An 8,515-nucleotide genomic window follows, 5' to 3' on the forward strand; every position below is an offset into this window, starting at 1 on the left:
ATTTTTGGTACAAGTTCCCAGTCCCCTTCCTGGAAACCAAGAGAAGCCCTGCAGGCCAAGCCTTATTCACTCATTGCAAAGGGTGCAAAACCTGAATTATTTTGACTTTTCTCAAAACCAAGCATCTCTGCACACAACACCTCTGCTCCCCTTACCTCCAGATTTCAGCAGCAGATTTTCTGCCTCTTTTCTGGAAGGGCTGGAATATTTCTAGTGTGAGCAGGCAGTGCTCAGCATTGTGTCTCCACACAGCTCACCTGCTCCGAGCTGGGAGGCAGCAGCAAACTCCCAACTGTTTGTTTCCTGGAGCAAAAGGCTGGAAAGATGCCTTTGTTCCTTTAATTCACACAGATTTTAGACATTCTACCACAGCTGACACGGTTCCTTCTTCTACTTAGTTCAGCTTTTTCATTTCCACCACATACCTGGAAAAAAAAAAATAAATTGTAAGGTGCCAGATGAGGAGCCATTTTTGCCTAAGTGGAACAGTAAAAAAAAAAATACTCTTGCTCCTAAGAGGAATTTATTGAAATGTAGGCTGTCAGCCTATTAATTGCAGAACAGACACAAAAAGTTAGCCAAAATAGATAAATAATGATATTGCATTTCATTCAGACTGTAGTGAAATGAGCTCCCTGCTTTGCTTTCATGTGCAACCACACCACAAAACCAGAATTATTCTAGTTCAGTTGGATCAGTTATTTGAGCATTCTAGACAAATATTGAAAGCTAATGAGAGTTGAACAGCTACTACTTCTACTCTTTTTCTACCCTGTGTTTTGGCCACAGCTTGACTCTGTTCTTTCATTGGCCAGGGGGACACAGCTGGATGCTGCTGCTGTAACTCATTTTTCACCATCTGAACAAAGTGCTTGTGTGTTTTCCTGCTCCAGTTCCAACACTGCTCTGTGTGATGGATCAGACTCATGGATCCCCCATTTCCATGAGTACAATTGGAATGCTGGTCCTTTAGCAGGCAAGTTCTGGTTGTGGTTATTCATAAAGGCATTCATAAATCTGCCTTTAAAAAACCCAGCAATATGGTGCTGCAATGTCAAACCCTGTTTTGCTGCTTTGAGATGGCAAACCTTGCTGTACATAAACTCAGGAACCAGAATGCTGTGTGGACATATCCCAGACACATAGTACCTTCAAATTAAAGTTTGGTATGACAAGTGCTGTTTCAAACTGTGGCTATGACTTTAACCTGTTTGAGACTTTGAGAAGTCTTTGGGAAGTATGGTTAATGCTTCCAGCAGAGAAGTGGAGCACTACCACTTTCATACTCAGGAGGAGATAATTTTAAAATATCCATAGATTAGAAAAAAAAAAAGACAAGCAAAAAGCTTCAGTCTTTAAGAGAGTATTGCTGTTTTTCAAAAACACAGAAACTTTTATTCTGTTTTAGTTTTAAAAAATACTCCATGATAGCCACAGATTCTTTTCAAGTCTCCCTTGCTTTTAAGAGGGCTGGGTGCCCTTCTGTAGGATGGCTTAGAGACTTTAGTAGGATTTCAGACATTTATGGTAGCAGAGCTTTTGGCTGTTCTCTTCTAAAGGTGAAGGCAGTGGAAATAAGGATAGCAGGAAACTCCCACTGAAATGCAAGCACACATTCTGCTCAGTCAGCCTGGGCTTTATAGACCTCAGGCACTTCCAGCTGAAACTTTGAAGACATATGAAAGAAAAACTCTACGACAAATGGATCTTTCAGTTGTTGTTCCAGTGGACAGAACTTTAACTGGTACTTTCTCATGCAGAGGCCCCACACAGTTCCAGAACACAAATGCTCAGACACAGCTGCAGTACAGAAAATCCCAAGTGCACAGCCATTAGCACCAGTGTCAGAATCATGTCAATCCTGCTCAGAGAGACATGCCACAAACCAGCCAGGGACAACAGTCCTCGAGTACAGAAAATCCCAAGTGCCAGGAATGCACAGCCATTAGCACCAGTGTCAGAATCATGTCAATCCTGCTCAGAGAGACATGCCACAAACCAGCCAGGGACAACAGTCCTCAGTTCTCCACTAAAACAGAGGTAATCTTGCATGCCACACAGCAGCAAGTAAGTTGAATGCATACATTTGTGTCCTTGGCTGAGATTTCCTCCCTGGTCCACTGCAAAGCCCTGCACTGAGTCTGAGTGCCCAGAAGAACAGGCATTGCAGCTGTTGGCACTGCAGCTGTGGGCACTGCAGTTATGGGCAGTGCAGCTGTTGGGCAGCTGTGGGTTAACACAGCTCAGAGGCACCCAGCTGTGCTTTAGCTGAACACTTCCCTTCTGAGCTGTGAACCAGGGTTGCTCCTCTTGTTCTATTTCTCTTTCTGCACAGCTGTTGGTTGAATCTGCATTTTGAGTTAAATGCAACAAGGCAAACCCCATCACAGAATTAATGTTTAAACTCCTTTGTACATTGGGCTAAAGGCAATATTAATACATCCCATTCTGTGCCATTTCCAATGCCTTGCAGTAGTAAGATTCTCTCATTAATCCTGTTGTGCTCCCTCCCAGGAGGTGAAACACCAGACAGAAGAACACAGAAATAAAGGGGTTGAAAAGAGGTATCTGACACCAGAGCATCAGAGCAAAGCTGTGCATGCTGCCAAAGCTTCTGAAAAAGCACGAATTTGAATTAGGGATCTTCACATTCTGTGTCTCCCACCTAGACTCACATATAAAACCAGTTCTTTTTGACCAGTCTGAAGTGGGGTAGAAAACAGACAGGTTTAATTCACTGCAGTTACCCCCTAACTTTGCCTCTAAACAATTCACAGTCCTCAGAACCTCAGAAAAAATTGTGATCAAAGACAGCATTTTTTCCCAATTCAAAGAAATACAACAAAAACATTTATAGATCTACTTTAAGCTCTGTTACTGTTGTATTTATGAAATAATTTTGTTTATCTACATAAATTCACTTTAGTTTATTTCTTATGCAGATATGATATTTCCTCCTCACCCTCCTTATACTTTCATTTTGACATCAATTATTAGTTCAGAAGACAACAACAAAAGTAAGACATTTTGTATCAATTAGTTGTATTAATATGAAATAAGAAATGCATAGAGGATCGTGGTAAAAGTTAGAATTACACAAACTACATTTCCACACTTACTATTAAAGTAATGGGAATTCTGCAAAGCTGGAAAATGGAAATTTCCATCATGGCTCCAATAAAAGGAAGAGAATAGTGTGAAGAGCCTCTGTAGCATTTTGGATGTTCAGAGGTCCAGCTGCTTTCTGCTCACATAAACACAACTTTAATCAGTCATATCTCCTGAGTATAACTCATGGCTCCCCATTTTGTGCTTTTACAACCAAAAAATGCCTTCACACTGGCTGAACTCTTTTCTCACAAAATTTGAATGATAATAATGGGATAGAAGTAACAAGCCCTGGAGAGTAAAAAGCAACACATGAAACAGAAATAGAGTTGTCATCAAAACTGTAAAAAATACATTATGAAAATCGACATAGGGTTAAATGCCAGAGATGGAAACTTTAAGGAGAACCTATCAAAGGGGACAGAGATAAAGCTTCCACACCAACCATCAGCTGCAGACCATCAATCCTTGTCTGACACAAGTGGATTTCACTCAGCTACTTGGAGTTTTCAGTGTTACAGAGAGAGCTGTTATACTTCAGTTACACTCAGTGTTGCACAGAGATTTTGTATTTGAAAAGGGAGATCAGAATCACACAATGAACCAGTTGGCTTCAAGATTGCTCCACTTTCTACAAGTTTATAGTTAGCATTTTTTAAGCTGGGCTGTCTGGCCTTTGGACACAGACAGATTTTGAAGACAGACTGTCTGAAATTTTCTCATGGATTTCCTTTTTCCCATAGAATTCCATGTTTTAACTTTGTGTTTTCACCCACTCTCTACACGTTACAACTCAGAAGGAGCAGTGATTCCCAGCAATCACCTCCTAACAACAGGGAAAGCTTTCTGTCCTTGTTACCAGGACAAATCTGTTCTCAGATAATTGCTTCACAGTATCATTGGCATAAACTCCCTCAGCTCGGAACACCCAAAGCTGTGAACATCCTGGCTCAGCAGTCTCAGCCCCTGCAACAAACACCCACAGTGAGAGACAACTTAGAGCACTGCTTGCCAAAAACTTGCTGAAAACCCAACAAAGTATTTGAGGCCAAATTATTGGAGGAATGATAATGATAATGTTTTACATTTTTATATTATAATTAGGATGGTGGTGAATGAATGATGAATGAAGGTATCCCCAAATGAGCCAGTTTCTTTGATCTTGAGATACTAAAAGACAGGAACAACCTGGTACCATTGGTCAGCTCAGCTCTCCCAGCAGTGTGATAACTCCTTGGAATTGCCAGGCAAATTAGGAAAATGTGCTGCAACACCAAAAAACCAAACCCCAAAACATCACCCAGCCACTAACAGAAGTCAGCCTGTGGCCATTCCCAAAGGGGTTTGCAAAGCTCTCCCTAGGGAATGATCCCTGTCTGTACTGTGCAGGAAGCAGCACGTTCCCAACCCAGCCATGGCACAAGTTTCTTCCCAAGGGAAGATAAATAAACGTGGCCTTGAGGGCCAATGGCACTGTCATGTCGTGGTTCCACCTGAATCAGCCTGCTCAGCTCTTAGACAGAGAAGCATTTAAAATTAATACCTGGTTTTATATAAGTCGATCCTGAATAAGGCATTTAACTAGAAAAAGTGCTGAAGGAAATTCTGAATTGCCTTTTCATACAAAATTAAGATTTTTTCATCCCTACCCTGAGAGGGGGAAAATTTATTGCAGGGTTTATTTTCCTCTAATATTTTTTTTATTACCTCCAAATATTCCAGTTTTTATCCTGTGAAAATCAGCATGTAAGACTGAAATGTGTGACTGAACAATCCAGTTTATTTAAAACAGAAATTTATTGTATGTCTCATTTCTAAATTAAAATTAGAGCTCTATAGGCCATTGAAAAAGCTGTGAGTGCTTTAAAACATTTTTTTAAAGGAAAACCTTTTCATAAATTAAAACTTACCACTTTATATCACTTTAGTGATTGCCCTAATGCTGTGACTTGGCAGGTTATAGGCTTTACAGACAACTGTAAAGCTTCCAAACAGACATCAATCATAGAAGTGATTGCACGGTATTTATAAAGCAATCTGAACAATTATCCTGCAATATAAAATTCTATCTCCCCTATAACCAGTGATGAATCAGCTGTCCATTAATGAATAAAGACTGTGAATCATCATCTTTAAAAGATTTAAGATGGGGAAATGTAACAGCTTCTTAAAATTGGCTCCTGAGCTTGTCTGCTCTAGCGACTGCGTGGCTGAGCTGGTTGAGAGCCACTGGAGTTTTTTCCAGTGTCCCAAAATTAATCTGATGTGCAGCTTGGAACTGCCCCTGCCAAGGCCACACCCTCAGAGTGGGAATGTCCCCTGCTGTCACCTGGGCTGGATAACATCACAGAATCACAGAACCCCGGAGTCTCAGAGGCACAGAACCAGCCAGGCTGGAAAAGACCTTTGGGAGCATGAAGTCCAGCCTGTGTTCCAGCCCTACTCTGTCACCAGATTATGGCACTGAGTGCCACATCCAGGCTTCCTTAAACACCTCCAGGGACATTGCCACAACACTCATAACCAGTTTCTAACTTCCTGTGAACCAGTTCCCTCCCCTGCCAGTATCAATTGAAGACGGTGTGATCAGAGGGAGCAGCCCACGCTGGCTGCTGACTAACGAGGAGGGCAGCAGCAGTTCCTGGAGGAATTCAGTGAGCTAATGGTGATTGGCAATTGGATCAGACACAGCTACTCCAAGCACAGCATCTGTGTTTTATGGATGGGTATTACTGCATTCAAACCACTAACACGAGAAGGCAAGATACACCATGGAGACTTTCATAGAGAATAAGCCAAATTTGCTGCTGCTTGCCAATGTTTTGTACTTTCTGAGTATTTTACATTCTTTCCTCACTCCTTTTGCTGAGACTTGTCTTTATCAATTTTGTGTGTGTATGCCTAAATGATTTAGGCTGTGTATTATTTTTAACCTCTTCTTTTTATAAGCATTGTGTATGATGTAAATCAACACATCCTTTGCCAGAGGGAAAAAAAAGTTTGCAAATCCACAGAGACTAAAAGTAAAAGACTGGCATGCAAGAAGTATTTCAGTAATTTTGAAATGAGCATAACAAATTTATTTTTTCAGGTCAGTGCATGATTTTCTATTACTTTCTTTTCCTTAATCAGTCCTGACTTACACTACCCATAGTGTAATTAAGATCACTAATTTAATCTAAAATTGAAATAGATTTTTAAAAGTCAGTTTGTGCTTTCAGCTCAGCAATTCAGCTGAATGTGAGGTGCTAGTTTTGAACTGTGTGCACAGGATTTTCGCTACAGTCTCCGAGTCTTCTGAGCTTCATAAACACTAAAAATCTGCTTGGACAGACTGCCCATTCACACTTGCTTGGTTTTGAGGGAATGGTGTTTGCTTCCATGGAGGTTGAGGGTTTGGGGATATTTTTAGTTTTTGGAGATGGGACCAAAATTGTGATAAGGCAAAATTCAAAGGATACAGTGATTTTGAGCTTCAGCTTTCCTTTTTCTGACTTCAAAATATCTAGTTTAGATAGTCTAATTTTCACACAAAATTAATCTACATAGGTACATCAGAAATTTCCAGTTTTAGGGAAGTGAAAGAATGATTTCTGAAATAAGTGTCAGAAAACACAGGAGGAAAGACAGACATCACCTTGAAGTTATGCGAGTTATGTGCATTAACAGTAGAAATGACAAGCAAAAGAAACACCACAAAAAATGTAATTTTAGGTACTGCCTGTGTCCTTCCCAATAGGGTGGTATAAGTGAGTCTAAAAAAGCATTTGCAGTTTTGTCTAAATCCAGCAGCCACCCTGATCACCCAAATGCCAGGTGAGAAACAGCTGAGGAAATCAACCACCTGTCCTGCCATTATCACTGCTGCTTTTCTTACTGCAGTACTGTGAATACAGAAAAGTCTTCTTTATCTTTCAGATACAAATATTAGATGCTTTATTAAAAAATATATATTTGTAGCCAACATAATTTCTCAAAGTTGAAAGTATCTCTTTAAATAGCCCTCTCAAAAGATCTAATTCTTGGCACAACTAGATGAATTTTGCGATGCTGGGTGTGAACAAGAAAGACACCTCATGTCAAGGGCATTTCACTCTTCCACAGTGAGGAGGAGGAAGCAGGACTTTCCCAAGACCTGCTCATGCCTGAGGCTGAGCTCAGAGCTGGGCACTGCCAGGGCTCACAGATTTTATCTGTTTCTAGCATGGTCTGATCTCAGCAAATTTCCTCGCTCCACTGGGTGCCCTTTCTGCCCTTTATTCCTTTCTCAGGCATTTACAATATATGTATTTTCTTGTATGTTTTGCATGAAGAGAGGTGATAGGATTTGGATTGTTCACCTGGACAGGAGAAGCTTTGGGCTGAGCTCAGGGTGGCCCTGCAGGGCCTGAAGGAGCTGCAGGAAAGATGGAGAGAGACAATTGCCAAGGGCTGGAGGGACAGGACACAGGGAATGGCTCCCAGTGCCAGAGGGCAGGGCTGGATGGGATCTTGGGAATGAGGAATTGTTCCCTGGCAGGGTGGGCAGGCCCTGGCACAGGGTGCCCAGAGCAGCTGTGGCTGCCCCTGGATCCCTGGCAGTGCCCAAGGGCAGGCTGGACACTGGGGCTGGGACAGTGCAAGGTACACTGGGGCTGGGACAGTGCAAGGTGTCCCTGCCATGGCAGGGGTGGCACTGGATGGGTTTAAAAGCCCCCTCAACACAAACAATTCTGTGATTTTATGATAATGTAATTCTTAAATATCAAATGTCATACCCTAGAAAAATGTCCTCCAGCTCCCCCTCCTTGCCTGATGGGTCTCAGGGTGTTCACCCTGCACAATGAGCTTTGTTCCTCAGTGAGGAAAGAAGAAATCAAGACATTACTTAGGGTGTTATTTCATGATAATAAAACTGACTGGTTTGGCATCCAGCCATGTTTGAAACATGCCAGTCAGGGAGGAATTAGATCAAAGTCTCCATGCATGTCCAGCCCCAGAGCTCCAGTTCTGGGAGGCACTGTGTGCCTCCCAGTTCCCACAGGAATCAGTTGTGGCCTGTTGCAGAGAGTCTTTACTCTTCCTTGAGGGTAGATATTTTAGAGGATTTATGCACTTTCCAATAGCAATCCTGCTTAGGACAGTGAAGTAGAGTCACTCATCCATAAATTTACCTCACCACTTCAGCACTAAGTGTTGATACAGGAGACATATCTGCCTCTTACATATGAGGAAGACTGGCAGTGGTTAATAAGACTAATTTCATGCAAGCCTCACGTGGAGATAGCTCAGAATAGTAGAAGATATCAGAAATAATTTGTTTATCTCACTGTACACACTTCATTTATTTTCCTCAGCATTAACTGCCCTCATTTTTCCTTCTTTCTCTCCTTCCAGAATATGCTGCCTTGAATCTCTTTTTCCAGAT

Source organism: Passer montanus, unplaced genomic scaffold, assembly GCF_014805655.1.
Source record: "Passer montanus isolate IOZ18808 unplaced genomic scaffold, ASM1480565v1 scaffold121, whole genome shotgun sequence".
NCBI classification, from domain to species: domain Eukaryota; kingdom Metazoa; phylum Chordata; class Aves; order Passeriformes; family Passeridae; genus Passer; species Passer montanus.